Below are 21,421 nucleotides of genomic sequence, written 5' to 3'. Positions count from 1 at the left end.
TAATATAAACAAACTACGTGAAGAGAAGTGCACTTGGGGGTCCTTCGTTTGGGTAGATCCAACGAGGGTCCAAACCCTCTTGGAGTTCCTTTCGATCCTTCAACCTGCAAAACAATCAATTCAAGGAAACATAGTAGTATATGGACCAAGCATCATAAGGAAATCAACTTCATAGCATATTGAAAGGTAGTTAGCTATACAATTGAAACAACCATTCATATGTAAATCATAACATTGATATCATAAGCATAAAGAAGATTAATATCAGGAACAAGACAAGTGTTTCTTTTATTATAGATAACTAAAATATAGTAAGGAATGATTTCACTTGAGTCTTCCTTTCGCAGGCTCCAAGCGGAACCATCCTCCGAATTCGTCAATCTCAAGCCTTCAACAAACTCCTTCCATGACTCACTCAAGGATATCTCAACTAATGGAAATACATCATAACTCAAGGAAACAAGGGTTTCCTGTAATGGGGGAAGTGTTGGAAGCACAAGGATCTTCAGACCTGATCAGGGATAATCTCAGCAGAGTGATTTTTCTCTCTATTCTCTCCTCCCTTAGGCCTTCCCATTGAAGCCTTTTTATACTTCTCCCAAAGTAATTTTTTAGTTGGGAATTCATTGGGAACAGTTAGGCCACGGGCACTAATAGGTAATCAACATGTAAAACCTATGATCTCCGCCCAAAATTAAAGAGATTTAATTTTTTTAAGTGTTTTAAGACATATACACGGGTTGGGTATACACAGACCCGCGTACACAGGCATTTAGCTCAGGGCAATGTCACGTATAGCGAGTAAAACACTATTTTTTAAGTATTTGGACCAGGTCTAGAAGGAGGGCTTGCCCTAGGCCATGAGTGTAGCATCACAAACATCAAGAGTGAGATTTGGAGCTATAACAAAAGGCCAAGTGCATGTACCAGGTGTCTTTTGCGGAAAAGATGCCCTCCACACACAGCTTACTAGACAAACAAATCCAACTTGAATGTCATTGGTTGTAGTCTCTCCCAAGTAGGGCAAGGTACAACTGACATACCATGATAACAGGAAGCCAATCAACAAAAGAAATGGGTTCACTAAAATAAGTGTAAGTTTTATCTAATTATTCAACAGATTTTCCTAACAAGGTGGCAAGTTAGAATGCTTGCAACTATTATGAACATGGCACAAAGTCTAGGCTATGTCACAAGGTTCATTGAACTTCAACCATAAAGATTAAAATTCAATGAATTCAACGAAATTAAAAGGTTTGTCCCGAATTCATAGAGATTCATCCCTATATCTGTGCATATAAAGGTCTACAAGGTACAAAGGTCTATTCAGGATGAGCACAAAAATAATCAGAGATCAGTATGGGCACAATTGCAAACAGTGGAAGACCTTAAATTCACATATATTGTATCATGTAAATTATATGGTACACATAAGAGATTTTCTAATGATCGAGTGAAGAACATCTTGGGCCTTATGTTTACATATCCATCTCCACAGATTGCTTACGTTGATCAAGAAAAAGATAGAGAGAAAGATAAGTCCCCAAGGTTTTATTCCTCAGTCCTTGTTAAGGTTGTGGATCAGCTGGACCACAAAAAAATTGCATCAAACTTTCGGGACATGCTATCCTTGGTGAAGGGAAGCTAGAAAATCAAAACACTACTATTATTTTTACTCATAGTGAAGATCTGCAAATAATTGACATGAATCAAAAATATCCACACCTCTATGAGCAACAAGACAACATTGGCTTGAATTATATCAAATCAAGAGGCTAGTAATGTCACCATTTCACAACAGCTGCTAGCAAACCTACCTAAGGTACGATTTGACCATGGGCATTTGGATTGCTTATCTCATATCACAAGAGGAGGTGTAAGAAAAGCATCAAAAGTGACAAATTTGAGAGAGGATATTTTTGTTGGTCTTAATCCAACCCTACCCCAAGGAAATGTAATTAATCATTAATACATCCAATATGGTAGAGGTTATGGTGTAGGACTTGATCAAACTTCTCTCCTTGAGGCAAAGATAGACATTGCAAATGGTAAACAGACATTTATTTGGTATATCTATAGCTTGGGACATCACTTTGACTTTTTCCAAATGAGATCACGCTACTGTACCACTATGGGAATCTACTTTAATACTCTGGTAGCTGTGCTTACAGTATATGTGTCCCTATATGGTCATTTATATTTGGTTCTAAAAGAACATGAAAAACAAGTAGGCAGACAAGAAAACATACTACGTGATATGGTTCTGAAAGAAGCCTCTGCTACACAGTCCCTTATACAGCTTGGAATGTTAATGGTTTTTCCTATGGAAATGGAGGTTTGCTTAAAACAAAGATTCTGCAATGATTTTGTAGTCATGCAAGCATAACTGGCTCCTATATTATTTACTTTTTCTCTAGGGACAAAGACTCATTACTGTGGTAGTATGATTCATTTTCATGGGTCACAAGACAATACATTACTTGAAAGAGCAACAAGCTACAGTGCTTCTATCTCTACTGGTGTAGATATGCAATTCCTCATCTGAGAATGCACATCTCTATGAGTAGCAAGACAACATTAGCTCAAATTATATCAAATCAAGAGGCTAGTAATGTCACCATTTGGTAGTGGCTGCTAGAAAACCCGCCTAAGGTACGATTTCACCATGGGCATCTAGATCGCTTATCTCATATCACAAGAGGAGGTGTAAGCAAAGCATAAAAGGTGAGCAATTTGAGTGAGGATATTTTTGCTGGTCTTAATCCAACCATACACCAAGGAAATGTAATTAATCATGAATACATCTTGGAATGTTAATGGCTTTGCCTATGGAACTAGAGGTTTGCTTAAAACAAATATTCTGCAATGATTTTGTAGTCATGCAGCCACAATTGGCTCTTGTATTCTTTACTTTCTCTCTAGGGACAAAGACTCATTACTGTGGCAGTATGATTCATTTTCATGGGTCACAAGAGAGTACATTACTTGAAAGAGCAACCTACTACAGTGCTTCTATCTCTACTAGTGTATATATGCAATTCCTCATCCATTATACAACTTGGAATGTTAATGGCTTTGCCTATGGAACTCGAGGTTTGCTTAAAATAGAGATTCTGCAATGATTTTGTAGTCATGCAACCACAACTGGCTCTTGTATTCTTTACTTTCTCTCTGGGGACAAAGACTCATTATTGTGATAGTATGATTCATTTTCATGGGTCACAAAAGAGTACATTACTTGAAAGAGGAACAAGCTAAAGTGCATCTATCTCTGCTGGTGTAGATATGTAATTCCTCATCTGAGAATGCACATCTCTATGAGCAGCAAGACAACATTGGCTCGAATTATATCAAATCAAGAGGCTAGTAATGTCACCATTTGGTAGTAGCTGCTAGCAAACCCACCTAAGGTACGATTTCACAATGGGCATCTGGATCACTTATCTCATATCACAAGAGGAGGTGTAAGCAAACCATCCAAGGTGACCAATTTGAGTGAGGATATTTTTGTTGGTCTTAATCCAACCCTATGCCAAGGAAATGTAATTAATCATGAATACATCCAAGTTGGTAGAGGTTGTGGTGTAGGACTTGATCAAACTTCTCTCCTTGAGGAAAATATATCCAGTGGAAATAGTAAACAAACATTTAGTTGGTATATCTATAGCTTGGGACATTGCTTTGACTTTTTCCAAATGAGATCATGCTACTGTACCACTATAGGAATTTACTTTAGTACTTTGGTAACTATGCTTACAATATATGTGTCCCTATATGGCCATTTATATTTGGTTCTCAATGGACATGAAAAACAAGTAGGCAGACAAGCAAACATACTACATGATATGGTTCTGAAAGCAGACCCTGCTACACAATCCCTTATACAACTTAGAATCTTAATGGCTTTTCCTATGGAACTCTAGGTTTGCTTAAAACAGAGATTCTACAATGATTTTGTAGTCATGCGGCCATAACTGGATCATGTATTATTTACTTTATCTCTAGCAACAAAAGCTCATTACTGTGGCAGTATTATTCATTTTCATGGGTCACAAGAGTACATTACTTGAAAGAGAAATAGGCTACAGTTCTTTTATCTCTGCTGGTGTAGGTATGCGATTCCTCATCTGAGAATGCACATCTCTATGAGTAGCAAGACAATGTTGGCTCGAATTATATCAAATCAAGAGGCTAGGAATGTCACCATTTGGCAGTGTTTGATAGCAAACACACCTAAGGTACAATTTCACCATGGGCATCTGGATCACTTATCTCATATCACAAGAGGAGGTGTAAGAAAAGCATCAAAGGTGACCAATTTGAGTGAGGATATTTTTGCTGGTCTTAATGCAACCCTATGTGAAGGAAATTTAATTAATCATGAATACAACTTGGAATGTTAATGGCTTTGCCTATGGAACTTGAGGTTTGCTTAAAACAAAGATTTTTCAATGATTTTGTAGTCATGCAGCCACAACTAGTTCCTGTATTCTTTACTTTCTCTCTGGGGACAAAGACTCATTATTGTGGTAGTATAATTCATTTTCATGGGTCACAAGAGAGTACATTACTTGGAAGAGGAAAAATCTACAATGATTCTATCTCTGCTAGTGTAGACATGCAATTCCTCATCCCTTATACAGCTTGGAATGTTAATGGCTTTGCCTATAGAACTCGAGGTTTGCTTAAAACATAGATTCTGCAATGATTTTGTAGTCATGCAGCCACAACTATCTCATGTATTCTTTAATTTCTCTCTGGGGACAAAGAATCATTACTGTGGTAGTATGATTCATTTTCATGGGTCACAAGAGAGTACATTACTTGAAAGAGCAACAAGCTACAGTGCTTCTATCTCTGTTGGTGTAGATATGCAATTCCTCATCTGAGAATGCACATCTCTATGAGCAACAAGACAACATTGGCTCGAATTATATCAAATAAAGAGGCTAGTAATGTCATCATTTGGCAGTGGCTGCTAGAAAACCCACCTAAGGTATGATTTCACCATGGGCATCTGGATCACTTATCTCATATCACAAGAGGAGGTGTAAGCAAAGCATCAAAGGTGACCAATTTGAGTGAGGATATTTTTGCTGGTCTTAATCCAACCCTACACCCAGGAAATGTAATTAATCATGAATACATCCAAGTTGGTAGAGGTTGTGGTGTAGGACTTGATCAAACTTCTCTCCTTGAAGCAAAGATAGGCAGTGGAAATGGTAAACAAACATTTAGGTGGTATATCTATAACTTGGGACATCGCTTTGACTTTTTCCAAATGAGATCATGCTACTATACCACTGTGGGAATGTACTTTAGTACTATGGTAACTGTGCTTACAGTATATGTGTCCCTATATGGCCATTTATATTTGGTTCTCAATGGACATGAAAAACAAGTAGGCAGACAAGCAAACATATTGCATGATATGATTTTGAAAGCAGCCCCTGCTACACAGTCCCTTATACAACTTGGAATGTTAATGGCTTTGCCTATGGAACTGGAGGTCGAGTTCACTCAGAATAAGGGCGAGATATCATTCCAGTGTGGAGGTTTTGTTCTATTTGGTTTGGGGCTATCATTTAATGCATAATAGTGAACCAAAATACTTGTTAATACCCCTGCTATGTGAGTTACATAATAGGGACACATTTCCCTTCTATCTGCTGTGTGTGTTGCCTCTTTTTTGAAGAAGGGTTTGGGCATATAAACTGAGCACTATTTGTTGAACGTTACTCATTCCATTGACTGAATATATTGAAGAGAAGTGGTTGTGCTTGATTTCTACTTGTAGCACACATTTTGGACAAGTTTAACCTCCATTGGCCTCTCTTTTGTCTTTGTGTGTGGGTGTGAAGACACACTGAATATCAGTGAGTTTATTGTGGTTGTTAGCATGTTCATGGGCCAAGTTCTTCCTTTTTTTTTAGCTGAGTAAATCCATCCTTGTTGACCATGGATTTTCTCCTTAAGATTGGGTGGAACCTATGCATTGTGGCAGCATTTTGGGTTGCAAAGAATGAGTTCGAGAGGTGCATGTAGAAGGGACATTATTATCAGATCATGGACAACGTTTCAATGAAGCCTAGGCATCAAGTTTTTGGGGTTATATAGCTTCTAATAAGTGGGGACGAGTTGTTTATGGAAGCACCGAGCACATGGCCATTTGGGAAGCTATGCTATCAATGTATTAAGGTTGGATCAATGTTCTTGTATGACTAATATTTCACTGATATATTATGAAAATTAGGTCGAGTTTCTTTGTTGTGTTCTCATCATGTATTTTCCCTTATAGAAAATTAATATGGTGGTTGTGTACCCTTCAATTTGCTTTAATATCAGTCATAATAGTGTTTTGTGTTACTTTTCTGAGTCTTACATACTGTTCTATTCACTGGAATGAAGTCTGGTTCATGTTTATGTAACTGCAAATTGATTGCAAGCTAAAAAGGACACCTACATCAATTTAATCACTAAGTGTTGACAAAATAGTTCACTAAAAGACTCATTGAAACTGAGTAAAAACTCAGAAATTTTAAATGCAAATTGGGAAAATTTCAGCTGGGAACATTACAGCTTTCCTATCTCAATTAGGGGCATAGTGCTGAAACACATCCTTCACCCACCCTAATAGTTCTGATTTCCTCTTACAGGCCCTACACCTGAAAAGCATTTCAGAGGACCCTGTACCATGCTCCCATATCTAGAACAGTCAATAAGTCAACATATAACATCCTGATATGCATATTAAAAGGAATCAACACCTATTTTAAATGACTATATATATCGCAAGAAGGAGGCATATTGACAGTATTAGAATTTATTAACACGTTGGAAGTACTGGAATTTGTTTAAATGTTCATCTAGATAGAATATGACAAACTTAAAATTATCTGACACAGAGACTGAAAAAATTATCAAACTTTATAAAACAAATATATGTAATCTTTCAACATCATTTCAATTTTCAATGTTTTTCAACTTTCAATGTTTTTCAACTGTTTCTAAAATTGTAAATTCAGCAAATAAGATTCATACTAAATACCATGGAATTTAAGAAACTCATAATGCATAATTTTTAGTCCCAATTGGATATATTTCATATCCACCAGGTCAATGACACTAAGCTTAACTCTCTTCTCCAAAAGAAACTTAAAAAAAACCAGAAATAAAACCAAGTAAAAAACCTACAGGATTTGCAAACTCTTATCTCCTTCCCCAAAAATAGTTAAAAGATTGGTACCTATGCTTATGTGTCTGACACAGATTACACAATTTGTGTGTGGCTAGTGGGAACAAGTATCACAGCCCACCCATCGATGAGTATACACTTCAAAGTCAAATTTACTGCAAATAACGCACATTGGGCTACAAAATCCGTTTTTGGTGTGACAAATTTCACAGTTACAATCATCCATAGGAATTTGACTCTAAAATGTTATATTTCTACATCGTTTGTAGGAAAAGATCTCAATGAGGACCATTTGAGTGACACTGATGTCTAGATGCTTTGAATCCCTTTTTTTATAGCAACAAATACTTCTAGCTGAACTGTGTGCCCTCGACATTAACATAGGTGTAAGATCACTCCTGCCTTACACAAGCTTTTGCAAAAGGGAAAATTCTACCATGTGTTGAAGACCTCCTGTGCCTTCAAGGATCGCCTAAAGCTCCTCTTCTAGATCTTCTAGAAATTGCAGAGGTGCCATTTTTAGTTTCTTGGATCTGAAACAGTGAGACAGTTTTCAGTCAGTCATGGAGAGTGGTGTGAGGAGTGGAGGGGTGCAGAATTCTCTTGGGTATTTTTTTGGTTCGGATGCGCCACCACCCACAAAGTCTACTAAGAAAACAAAGCCCACCCCACACGTGGTGGTGGCTCCCAATGTGGCTCAACCTCCTCCTCCTGCTATTGTACAACCTGAAGTACAGGCGAGCAGAAAAATGAACAATTATTAGAGGGTTGATGGGAAAAACAACAACAATTTCATTACTGACCGACCCTCTACAAAGGTGTGCCATTGTGTATTCAATCCACCATAGAGTTAGCTAACTGATTATCTTAAATCACCAATGGGAGGCCAAAAATCGGCTTGATTATTTGGAGATCGAAGTCTCGGGGTCGCCAAAAACATAGCCATACCTCGTGTAGGTAGAAAGACAAGGCTGAGAGGCCATACATCCATTGCGAAGAAACTTACAGGCCATGGGCCATAAATCCATCGCAAGTATTCACTAAGAAGCACAAAGTAGAGGGCCATATGCTTGTTGTGCAAGGTGGGATATCGTGAAGCTAGGAACTAGTATCCATACATTATGGAAGCAACTTGGGACTTTCAAGGCAGAGAGGAAATTTAGTTACTAACCGACCCTCTACAAAGGTGCATTCTGCATCAGGAGGTGGATCTTCGCTTGGGTACCTCTTTGGAGGTCATAAATGAACACCCAAGTGGAGAAACGAAGGACCTAGATGTAGATCTAGATCTCACTAGGCCCTCGTAGGTATGCCGATCCACAAGCTTCATATGATGTGAAGGAAAGAGAGGTCCTTAGGTTAGGAGTCCTAGATTGTTGCAGAGGTGGAGGGGTTTGTGTTTTCTGTTGTTGAAAGTATGCTCCAGAGGAGGTTCCATGAAATCAATGACCCCACATAACATAAAACTTGAAGAAAATGAAAGAAATGAAAAACCTACTCATAATCAGACATTATGCACATGCAAAATCGGAAGGTAATGGATGATTTCAAATGAAGGCACTAGAATTCAACACGCAAAATCACAAGGTAATGGTTGATTTCAAATTAAGGCATCAGAATAACCATGTACGTTTCGCACCATCCCGAAATAAAAATAATAATAATATTGACCAGCTCGCCCTGAGTTACACTAATTCGACAAAGAACCCCAGAGTTGTAAGAGTTTGCAAAATGTGTTTTGAAGAGAAAATTAGAACCATATTAGAGTAGAGCATTGGGTACTTGCATGGGTTAGTACCTCACTAGCCAACCATTAAAGACCAATTCACTGGAGAATGCACCAGCTTTTATCTTCACTTGAAAAGAAAATGAAAGCTTCCGCTATCATTCCACCGGGTCCTCTCCTCATTGCTTGACTCGGCCAAGAAAGCGTTGTTCAACCAAATGCATGGCAGAATTGGGGAACAAGGGGCACATAAATGCCTCGGGCATGCTCTCTCAACTTACTTTACTCAACTTCAGGTTTATTTGAGCCACAAGAAATCTTGTAATGTGATACCATTGCAGACACGAATTGAACCTGCACCAAGTGCCTAGATAACGTGATTCAATGTTGTTTTCCTCCTCTTTTGTGCGCCCATACAATCCTTTCAACCAACCTCCCTTTTAGAAAAGCAATTATCACGCATCTCTTGAATTTGGGAACAACACCAGGCAAGATTTGGAAAGAACCGATAGTGAAGTTCTTTAGGTTTGGGTGGGATAATGCGGGCCATCACTATTGTTAAGGGTAAATATACTCTATAAGTTATATAAGTTAATGATTACAATGTTTACTTATATAAAGCATTTATGATAATGATTAATAAAAAAAAATGGAAATTGGAAGAGAAAGATAAGAAAGCAAAGGCACTGAGGTTTGTTTGTTGTAAATCAATTAAAAAGAAGGAAAAATGTCTCCAAATAGCTGGATTTTTCAAGTTTTTTTTTCAATAGGACTAAATTTTAGTTGGAGCTAGGGAGTTTGCCTTAAAAACATTGATTGGGTACTCTAGAAATCAAGACCTAACATATCCAAGCTAGTCTATTAGATAAATTTGTCTTGGACAAAGGTTGCAAAGACTAAGGTGCAAATCTCCCATTTTTAATGTGGGTTTTAAACCTTCCATTTGAGAATGCTAAAAACAAGGTCAAGATCTTGAAAATAGGTCCTTGATTTTACCAAAACTCAATATCAATGCTTAATCAATGGTGTGATTCTTTCTATTTGGGTTTGGCCTTCAACTTTGAGATCTATCTTTCGGTCTAGTTATCAATTTTTCATTTCATTTATGTGTTGAGAATGTCTTAATGGCTACAAGGGATAAGATGGTTATTTTCCAATATTACTCCCTTGAAACCCTATAAAGAGATTATGTGCCCCATTTTTTTGTTGTAATATTTCAACCACAATTTCTTCCTATGAGGATGCCCCTAGAGGGATGGTATGTAAAGGATGTGAAAATAGAACAAAATTATGTGTTAAGTAAAAGGAGGGTTATAGATTATAAGTGCATCTAGAGGTCTCGACAAAGGTGAAGGGGAATGGAGTTTACCTCCTATTGCCCTCATTATCCTATCTTTTAGCTGCACACACCTTTCGTGATTTTGGTCACATCATAATTCTGGTTAGAGAGAAAAAAATAGTATTGTCAAGACGTGGAACCATCCACAATGCATAACCTATTCTTGTATCTATTTAGTTTTTTTTTAATGTTAATGATGTTTCTTACATGAATTTTTTGAAATGTTGACATTTTTATAAACAAATTGAATCAATACAAAATTATTTAGCTTAACCCTTCACTCAAGTCAAAATCATTGATCACGCATGTTAAGCTTTCTCTACCATATTATAAGGCTTAGATTAAGTTGTTTGATCAAAATTAGGCAATGTTGACTAAAATCCCTATAAAATTGAAGTAGAGGCAAAGACTAGACAAGAGAAGAGGAATCTAGATTGTAGATGGTTGATGCTGGAATAATTAATCATTGATGTACAATGGATGTCATATCTATCTTGATTTATGGAAAAATATGCATGTTTTCATGTCTTCTACAACTAATTTGGTATTTTGGATGGTTTTTTAATATAAATGCAATATATATATATATATATATATATATAGTAGACGCTTCTGAGACACTTCGCTTCCTAGATTTTTGGAAAATGACGCTCCCGCGTCCCCGTTTCCAAAAAACATCCCCATTTCGTCCCCGCTTCATGCAACATTGTGCTAGAGTGGCAAGGCAACATACCAAGATGTGCCATGTGCTAGGGTGTTTCAATGTGTGATCCAGGAGGATCTCATCAGATCAGTTACATAGGTCATCGTCAGAGTTCAGTGTCATCGTTAGTGTCCCGTGTCGTCGTCAACATTCAGTTTAGTTTTGACAGTGTTTGGTTATGGATCAGATTGTTCAGGTAATGTTTATGGTTGTCATGGCGTTCAATGAGAAAGTTTGGTACCTGGCTTTCAACTTGTGTTCATTGATAGTTCTGCCAAGATTGGGCAATGTGTTTGTCTTCCGCCTTTTGGATGTTGACAAACGGTTGTCGTCGCAAAGGTAACTAGTGTCGACGATATGCATATGATTTTTTGTCACATTGCAAAAAATGTGTTTGTAAAAGGGTTTTTCTAAGTTGTGTAAAAGTCTATAATACCTAACACATAAATCTAAGTTAAAAACAAATAAACCCTAAAACCTATGCTAGAACCATTACCTAAGTTCTCAAACTATGTCAATACATTACAAATCATGGTATTAAAAACATATGCCTAAGTCCTAATCTAACCTATCGTACCTTATTCAAACATTGCTAAAGTGTTAAACATATGCCTAAGTCATGAAACCTAACTCTAAACAACCCTCGGCCTAAATGTAACTACAAACAAACATTATAAAATAACATACACAGACCTTTGACCACATAGGTAGGCTAACTGCATTGGAGGAGGACATGTCATGTGAACATGTTGTGCTAGAACCGTCGAATTAACATCAAATGAAATCCTAACCACATCAGAGGTCTAACATGTGAATGTGGCATTCGTTAAACCGTTGGGGTCTTTGGAACCGCAGAGGTTAGGTGGTAACTGCTAGAACTTCGGAACCGCTGGATAGTTGTCACATGTGGGCAGTTAGTCCGATGAATGCCAAAACCGCCGGGGAAGACCACGGAGGTGGTAGCATGTGGTTAGATCACGGCTAGTCACATGCAATCGCAGAACCTCCTCTGCCTGGTTAGCTAACTACAAACGGTTTCAGGCTTATCCTATGGTATTTTTTGGGTTTTGTTGAAGTTTTATTAAAACATTAAACTAATTCGGGGACCATGCAACCTAGCCTAGGTGTCATTAAACAACTAGACCAAGGCTCAAACCCATCCAAAAGCAACCAAATTCACCTCGAACTTAGCCAAGGTGCTTTTGATGTACTTGCAGGCCTTTAAAAGGTAGATTTCCTTCATTGATCAGGAGGAGAGTGGTTTTGACTTTTGTTTGCAGATTCTAGAGGTCATAGGAAGTTTTTGTTTTTAGTGTAACAGGAGCATTTGAAGTTGGATTTGGGAACCGTGATAGGTGTTGGAAATATGGTTTAGAGAGCTTCCTTTTGACAATGATTAGAAGTGCCTGTGTGTATATTCATTCTGATCAAATCTCTCTGTAATCAGCCTCTGCTATTTTAATCCTAATAAAGTGGTCGCCCATCTTGAAAGCGGACCTAGAGACGAAGTCCATCAAGGATGAACTCCATAACAAACTTTGTTGTCTGGTATCATTGTGTTTTTACTATTTTCTCTTCTGTTATGCATCTATATTATGTTTAATCAACTATCGTAAAGTCTTCTTCTCAAGCAGTTTTCCTCGATTTCTACACTTTCAGCTAACATTCAATTCTGAAATGGCTAATCAATTCTACATCAGTTTTTAATAAATGATCATTTCAGATCATATAATTTGGTATCAGAGTAGGTTGCATTTGTAAAATTTTCCATTGAATGTTAACCAGGTCAAAGTCACAACAAGGAGAAGGAATCCTTGAGCAGATCGATCCAGAGATTGGAAAGCGATGAGTCGTTCATAAATCGACCATGACAGGATCTGACGCAGGTACTAAGATGAGTGATGAACAATTTCAACAAGCATTCTTGACTATGCAATAGATGTTGGGAGAACTGTATGAAGACAAGAAGGCAAGAGATGCAGCTTCTTCTTCAAAGCCAGCGAAGAAGGACAAAGGTAAAGACAAGGCTGATAAACCTCCTTCACCTCCATCATCTCCATCATCATCATCTTCTTCTTCTTCTTCCAGTGCAGAATCTGAAATAGAAAAGAAACCTAAGAAAACATCTCTTTTGAAACTTGATGTGAAATTTTAGTTACCTATTTATGATGGCGAAATGAATCCTGAAAAGATAGATAACTGGACTGAGCAGTTAGAAGTGTATTGTCGCATTCAGAACATTTCTAGCGATAAAACTAAAATTCAGTTAGCTACACTTAGAATGGGGGGAATAGATTTAATTTGGTGGGAAAGTAAAACTCAGATAGATGTAAAGCATAAAGGAAAATTCACATCTTCATGGTCTAAGTTTTTAAAAGCTCTTAGGAAACAATTCTATCCTTTAGGATACATGTAGCAAGTTATTATTGATTGGTAGCATCTGAGGCAAGGTAAAGGGAAAAGTGTTCAGGAGTTTACTCAGGAATTCAGAAAGAAAGCCTTGGCGCTTGGTATTTCATTGGATACACGTGAAACTTTGTTAAAATACATCAACATTTTACATTCATATTTGAAACATACTTTATTGATGTTTAATCCTGATGATTTTGATGAAGTGTGTGTTTAGGCCATACATATTGAATCAGGTAGCAGACCATTCAAGTTTTCATCGTAGTCATCCAAAGAGTTGGAAATCAAATATTCCAATGATAGTAAGGGGAAGAACATTTCGAAGAGAAAGAAATCAACGATCGTTCAGAAGGAAAGACCTACTTGTTCTCATTTCCAGAGAATCAGTCATGATGAATCTAAGTGTTGGAAACTTCATCCAGAACTTAAGCCCAAAAAGTTCCTTAAGGAGAAGGATGAAAAGAAGGCCATTGCAGCAGTCCAGCAAGATCTCGGTTCAGATTCAGGTGATGAAAGGAGGATAACCATTATGGTTACGCCAGGTAAAACTTCTGAAACTAGTTCAAGTTCGAAAACTATTGCATATTCATCAAACATAAATCCTTCAAATTAGGATAAAAGAGTTGAATTGTTTAACATAAGTATAACTTCTAAGCATACAAAGATAGATACAATGTTTGATAGTGGATCAAAGGCCAATCTAATATCTGAATATTTATTTAAAATTTTGGGTTTGGAAACATGAAAGCATCCAAGACCTTACCCATTAGGATGGCTAAATAAATCAACTCAGATAAAAGTCACAAAACAGTGTCGATTAATATTTTCCATTACAACTAATTACATTGATGAAGTGTAATTAGATGTGGTTCTAATAAACATATGTGGAGTTGTCTTAGGAAATCCTTATCTTTATGATCGTGATGCAGTATTTTACAGGGGAGAACATAAATATCACCTTAATAAAGATGGGGTTGAATTTATTGTCAAGGCACATCAAAGTAAAAATCACTTGAATTTAGTTAATGCTAATCCAATGAAGCAATTAATAAGTTCAACTAAAATATTTTTAATCATGTGTGTAAAAGGACAACATAACAATTGACATGATGTTTGCTCAAGTTATGAGACTCAGCTTCAAGATGGTTTGATTAAAGAGATAGAAACTATTCCAGTTCTATGTAAAAACAAACATCTTACTCATAAGCAGGGAATACAACATGAATTACAGTTTGTGCCTAAAGCTCCTCTTCCTAATGTCAGAATGAATCAATTCAGTTCAAGTTTGGAAATTAACAGTTACAGGGATACAGATCAGTATTGGGGAAAATCAGTGTTCAATTTCTCTTGTATTGTGTCACCATTTCATGTTTCAAACAGTTTGGAAACCTCTTTTCAAGTGGAGAGGAAACCTATTTGTTTTCATATCCAAGCCTTTTCTAAAGCAGTGTCAAAGTATCTAAGGGAAACTTATGCATCAGGGGAAAGTGCTAATCAATGGAAACATCATTTAATGAATAAGGGAAAAGTGATTCAAAAAAATCAATAGCTAATTCAATACTTTCAAAATCAAACTAAGTTGCATCAAATTTCACCTTACAGTTTGATGGGTTTATGGCAGCAAGTTCACTTAGTAATCAGGAAGCAGGAAAATATGTTAAAACAAGTAGTTGGTTTGATGTCAAAAGTATTTTTGATTGTCTCTATCATTCCACAAAATAGATTGTTAATACATGTTGATGGTATTAAACAACATCCAGTAGACACTGTTTTCAAAGATGATTATGAATCGCTAAATCATGGTATGTCGTGGAAAGAAATCAATTGCCATATTCATAACAAGTTGTTTGCCCATCGTCATAAGTTTTTCATACTGCAGATGGATGGAACAGGTCACCGACTCAAAAATTGCCATGGTCAGCATCATCAAGGTCATCACTTGCAGGTGATTGATCGAATGTACTGGTACATCATCAAGTCAAGGTGGAAAGAGAGGGAGTTCTACCCTCATCGACTATTTTTTTAGTTAAACTTTTGTGGTCCAAAAGCTTTCAAGTGGAATATATTGATCTAGGAGGATCTCGTCAAATCAGTTACACAGGTCATTGTCAGAGTTCAGTGTCGTCATCAGTGTCATGTGTCGTCGTCAACATTCAGTTCAGTTTCGACAGTGTTTGGTTATGGATCGGGTTGTTTATGTAATGTTTATGGTTGTCATGACATTTAGTGAGAGGGTTTTGTACCTGGCTATCAACTTGTGTTCGTCGACAGTTCCACCAGGATTGGTCAAAGTGTTTGTCTTCCACCTTCTCAGGATTTGGATGCCAACAAAGGGTTTTCATTGCAAAGGTAGCCGGTGTTGATGATATGCATATGATTGTTTGTCACATTGCGGCAAATGTGTTTGTAAAAGGGTTTTTCTAAGGTGTGTAAAATTCTATAAGACCTAACACATAAATCTAAGTTAAAAACAAATAAACCCTAAAACCTATGCTAGAACCATTACCTAAGTTCTAAAACTATGTCAATACATTACAAATCATGGTATTAAAAACAAATTCCTAAGTCCTAATCTAACCTATCAGACCTTATTCAAACATTGCTAAAGTATTAAACCTATGCCTAAGTCATAAAACCTAACTCTAAACAACCCTCAGCCTAAATGTAACTAAAAAAAACATTATAAAACAACATACACAGACCTCTGACTGCGCGAATAGCCTAACCGCGTCAGAGGATGAAATGTCATGTGAACATGCCGTGTTAGAACCGTCGGGTTAACATCAATTGCAATCCTAACTGCATCAGAAGTCTGACATGTGAACGCGACATTAGTTAAACCGTTGGGGTCTTCAGAACCACAGAGGTTAGGTGGTAATCGCCACATCTTCTAAACCACTGGATAGTTGTCACATGTGGGCAGTTAGCGCGATGAATGCCGAAACCACCGAGGAAGATCGTAGAGGTGGTAGCCTGTGGTTAGACTGCGGTTGGTCACACACAACCACCAAACCTCCTCCGCCGGGTTAGCTGACCACAAACAGTTTCAGGCTTATACTATGGTATTTTTGGGGTTTTGTTGAAGTTTTGTTAAAACAAATTAATTCGAGGACCTTGCAACCTAGCCTAGTTGTCATTAAACAACCAGACCAAGGCTCAAACCCATCCAGAAGCAACCAAATTCACCTTAAACTTAGACAAGGTGGTTTTGATGTACTTGAAGGCATTTAAAAGGCATATTTCCTTCATTGATCAGGAGGAGAGTGGTTTTGACTTTTGTTTGCGGATTCTAGAGGTTATAGGCAATTTTTGTTTTCAGTGTAACAGGAACATCCGGAGTCGGAATTGGGAACCGTGATAGGAGTTGGAAAGCTAGTTCAGAGAGCTTCCTTTTGACAGTGATTAGAAGTGCCTGTGTACACATTCAGTCTGATCAAATCTCTGTGTAATCAAACTCTATTGTTTCAATCCTAATAAAGCGGTCGCCCATCTTGAAAGCAGACCTAGAGACGTAGTCCATCAGGGACGAACTCCATAATCAACTTTGTTGTCTAGTATCGCTATGTTTTTACTGTTTTCACTTCTGTTATGCATCTATATTATGTTTAATAAGATTTCGTAACGATTTCTTCTCAAGCAATTTTCCTTGATTTCCGCACTTTCAGCGAACATTCAATTCAGAAATGGCTAATCAATTCTACATCATTTTTTAATAAATGATCATTTCAGATCAATGTGTGCCAAAAAATGTTAGGGAGTACCACAAAAACATAAGGGAGAACTAGTTCAAAATGCATGGAAATGAAGAGATAAGAGTGTGTGATAGGGAGTGTCAACGAGTTCCAAGTGTTCTAAGGAGGAAGTGACAAGGTTATATGCTAGGCAATGCCAAGGCATGCTAGAGTGCCAGGGCATGTCAGAGAGTGCTAGGGTGTGCTAGGGAGTGCAAAGCATGCCAAGAAATGTAGTGGATGCTAACACATGCCACATGGGGCTAAGGGATTGTTAGACGTGCCATATGTTATGGCATGTCAAGATGTAAATTGTGTTTCTTAGTTGTTTTATGGCCATGGTTGGATGTGAGCCTTGAATTGGTAACTTGTTAAGTGGGATGAGTTGAGATTAGACATGAGTAGCCTAAGATGTGTTATAGGTAGTTCGTAGGTGAACAAGGCATAGTCTAGTTGCAGTAACTATAACTTGGTTAAGTTTTTGCAATCGGGCAGGACTTGGTTGGGTTACAACCAAGTCCAAAAAAAAGTAAGGGTAGTTGTGAGGGCATGATAGCTAAGGAGTGCCAGGGCATGCCAAGGAATGAAAAGGTGTGCTGACACATGGCAGAAAATTTCAATGGATGGTGGGGAGTGTTAGGAAGAGTCAGGAGAACACAAGGGAGAACTAGGTCAAAATGCTTGGAAATGAACAAATAAGAGTGTGTGCCAAGTGAATTCTAGGTATTCCAAGGATGAAGTGTTTTAGGAGAAGTTCAGAATATGACTTGTAGGAGGCAAGCCTATGGTTGTGATAAGGCATGGACAATGCAATATCAGAGAAAGGGAGACTTTGGGTTGGGTAAAATATTGTTTTTCTAATGAATTGGTTGGGTTTCCAAGTTGCAAAAAAAGTAAGGTTATCTATGAGGGTGTTAGTGTTAGTCAGTTCAGTCTATCACCAGTGATCAAATATGCTCTTACAAGGTGTTTTTAGGGTGTCAAGGCAAAATTTTGTCATTTTAGTGAGTCCTCAAATAAAAATTTGGTCACTGCCTAGTGTGTGTCTAGGGCTATTTCCACTCTCTCAAGAATTTCATATGTCGATCACTTTCATCACTCAGTTGAGTCTACCATCATGAAAACATCATTAATATCACTTCAATCACATTATCATGGCCTCCATTCATCTTAGTGTCATCATTAGGTCATTAGGGTTAAGGTCACAAAATCAATCATTTCATGTATAAATCCGGCAAATGAGGAGTAGCAATAGGTAAATTTGTTCAATAACACTTGATTTCAAATGTGATTTATGGTTTTAGATGTAATAATGTTCCTAAGGTTCTAAAGTTACAAGAAGAAGTCCTAAGGCTACAAAACTAAAAAGGAAAGTGAATTGGTGAGGTGGGCCATCCTACCTCATTAATCACTTAGACACCAAAAGCATATTATAAAAGCACATGGAGGAGCTCATTCACACTCATTTACACTTTTCTACCATCCTAGCACCAAACTCCTCCCTCTCCTTTGCAAAAAATTGTGATTCCATAGCCCTCACTGGAAAAAATTGACTCTCGCTGTGCACAGGAAGCCTTCGCTACGCACGGTGTAGAGTTGTCCAAAATTGTTGTTTGACCACCAAAATTCATTTTTCAAAGCTCCTCTTTAGTCATTTCATCCTCCAAACTCTATAACAAGTAAGTTTAATCATTTTCATGCCCTCCTTTGCCTCATATGTCAAGAAAATGATCAAATACTTCTTCTTCTAGGGTTTACATGATTTTCATGGTTTTGATCCTCAAATGATGAGTTTTTGCCCTAAACCCTAGATTCCTTGTCCCTACACCTTTGTTTGCAACTAATACACCATTTCCATCCATCACAAAGCCTTATCCCCTCATTTTCTATCATTTTCCTCTAAACCCTAATCTACCCTATCTCTTTCTAGGATAGGCCTGTGTTTTGGCCTTTTCCACCCCCTCCCCTCACTCATTTCCAAAAATTCCTTTTTCCCCTACTCACTGACATCATCCCCTACCCTCCTAAATTTCCTTACAAATTTAGGCAACTCCTAAGTCCATCATACCACCTCATTCCCTCACAACAACAAATTTCACTGTTTTTGCTTGCCTTTCACCTAGGATTTGAAGTATGGAGCCCGACTCATCACCATAAGATAAGAGGAAGTACAACAAGGGGGGAGAGATACTGAGGTTTTAGCCCTCTAATTGCAATGAAATCACCTCCTCCCCATTTTTCATAAAATGCTTTGAAGATGCCAATTGTTTAGGGTTTTGTCAAAGAGTGCAGGAAATAGGCTACCGTGAGCATCTCACAGGTATATTTTCCCTCACCTTGAAGGAAGACAAGATCACCATTGCAGGAACTGATTTCATGTTTTCAGTGGATGCCATCTCTCAAGCTACATGCATACCAAACCATGGTGCAAATTGGTTCAAAGGCATGAACCTAGACCTAGAAGAGTACAACCCTACTTGAAATCACAATACGAAGCATCTCACTCACATGTTTTCCCATTCATATACTTGTTGGAGAGATATGCACCATTCATGAAAGTTGTCATGAAGTTCTTCACATGTGATGGAATATTTTCTAGGCTATATCAATACCGCATAAGAATGCTCATGCACTTTACAACTGCCAAGTCTCCAAATTTTTCCAGCTACTTGTATAGAATCCTAACCAAAATGTCTGAAAGGGTGAAATTGAAAGGAAAAGTGCATTATCCCAACCTCTTTCACCATAGCCTGATAAAGGTTATACTTCTCCATCAGTGGAAAGAGAAGAACATGACATGGGACACCTTCATTGAGGCAGCCTTGAAAACGCATATAACCACTTCACCAAGCCAGCACCAAACCATGTCAGTACAACCCATGGAGGTGGGGTCATCAAGAAAACATGATGAGATTTCCAAGGAACCTAGGCCTGAGGTGACCAAGACATATCAGAGAGGTAGAAGCCTTATGTTTTCTCCTCAAATTGAGGAAGGGTCCAAGCCTACTACATCAATAGAACAGGGATCACCATCACATCATGAGGCTTCTTTGCATGATGAGGAGCCCATTGAGCATGAATTTGACCTAGTTGACTTGGAGGCACATGATGAGCATAAAACCCTACAACAAGTCATCAAAGAGAAGGATTCTCAGATCATGGAGCTCAAGGACAATTTGGAAAGGGCCAAATTCATCATTTCATTCCTTGAGCAAGAAAATAGTCAACTGAAGGCAAAACAACTAGTCATAGAGAAAGAGAAATTCAAAGACAAGAAACAAGAGATGAAAGGAAAGGTAGTGGTGGACCATGAGGACACTGATCAGCATGAAGGACATGTGGTAACGAAGAGACCAAGAACAATATGTCTTAGGAAGGCACTTCAGAGGGAAAGAGAACAAAAGCCACCAATGGAAGAATTGACCTTTGAAGAGAGGATTGCAATGGAAATAAATGAGGATAGGGAGTTTTGGCTTGACAAATTAAATTGCCACCTTGAGAAGCTCCTTGATAAGGCCACAAAGGATAACAATTTGCAAAAGAAAATGGCCATCCATTATTACACAAGGAATCAAGTTGTCAATGTCAAAATCAAGCAGTTGAAGGAAAAACTCAAGGAAACCCTAATCAGCCAAGAGGATAAGGGTAAGTTATATTTTATTGCTGATGCATCCATGATTGCATAACATACCTCATCGGTCATCTCTGGACAAATTTTGGGAGGATTTGGAGAAAATTTTGTGTTTTGGTGCAGACTTGCAATTTTTTATCTAGGAGCACAGCAAGCTCACGTGGCGCTTCTTCCTCATGGCTCAAAATGATGGAAAATTAGCCTTTTTGGAAATATTATGACTCCCTCTCAAAACCCATTTTCCCACTTTCCTAGTTTGGGGCTCATTTTTTGAGAAATTTGCAAAAAAGAGGCGAAAAATCACCTTCCTGCCCCTTTTTCCATTTCGATTTGCACCTAGAGACACCTTGGGAGAATGACCATATCTCAGCAAAAAATGGGTCATTTTGAGTGAAAAAATACTCTAAAGACATATAACCTCTCCAATATTTCTAGAAAGTCTTTAGATCAAGATTTGGACTTCATAAAGGCACTCAAAAATGACCTCCAACATCTCGCTGCACACCTAGAAATTTCTAAGATTTTTGTAAAATTTTCACTGTGTAATTTTTTGTAATTCCTAGTTTGACTTTGGTAAAAGTAAAAAGGGTGAAGTAGATGAATGTAAGGGGTAAATGTAAATGTAAATAATGGGTGGTTAGTATTTGTAAGCTATTTTGATGTAAATTTGACCGCATTTATGAGAGA

The 21,421-nt window shown here is 37.7% G+C and overlaps 1 long non-coding RNA gene across 1 annotated transcript in view; it reads right to left on the bottom strand.

Moving 5' to 3' along the window:
- LOC149175248 (uncharacterized) overlaps positions 1-9,444 on the bottom strand; it is a 43,488-nt gene extending 34,044 nt beyond the window's left edge. The window contains exon 1 of the long non-coding RNA XR_016258539.1: positions 8,994-9,444. This is a non-coding gene — a long non-coding RNA (uncharacterized LOC149175248). The remainder of the gene's footprint in view (positions 1-8,993) is intronic.
- Between the last annotated feature and the right edge of the window lie 11,977 nt (positions 9,445-21,421).

Source organism: Pinus tabuliformis, chromosome 4_1, assembly GCF_031772625.1.
Source record: "Pinus tabuliformis cultivar Carrire ecotype Pingquan chromosome 4_1, CPIR1, whole genome shotgun sequence".
Classification (NCBI taxonomy): domain Eukaryota; kingdom Viridiplantae; phylum Streptophyta; class Pinopsida; order Pinales; family Pinaceae; genus Pinus; species Pinus tabuliformis.
The sequence above is the reverse complement of the archived record's forward strand: the minus strand, read 5'-3'. Positions and strand labels throughout refer to the sequence as shown.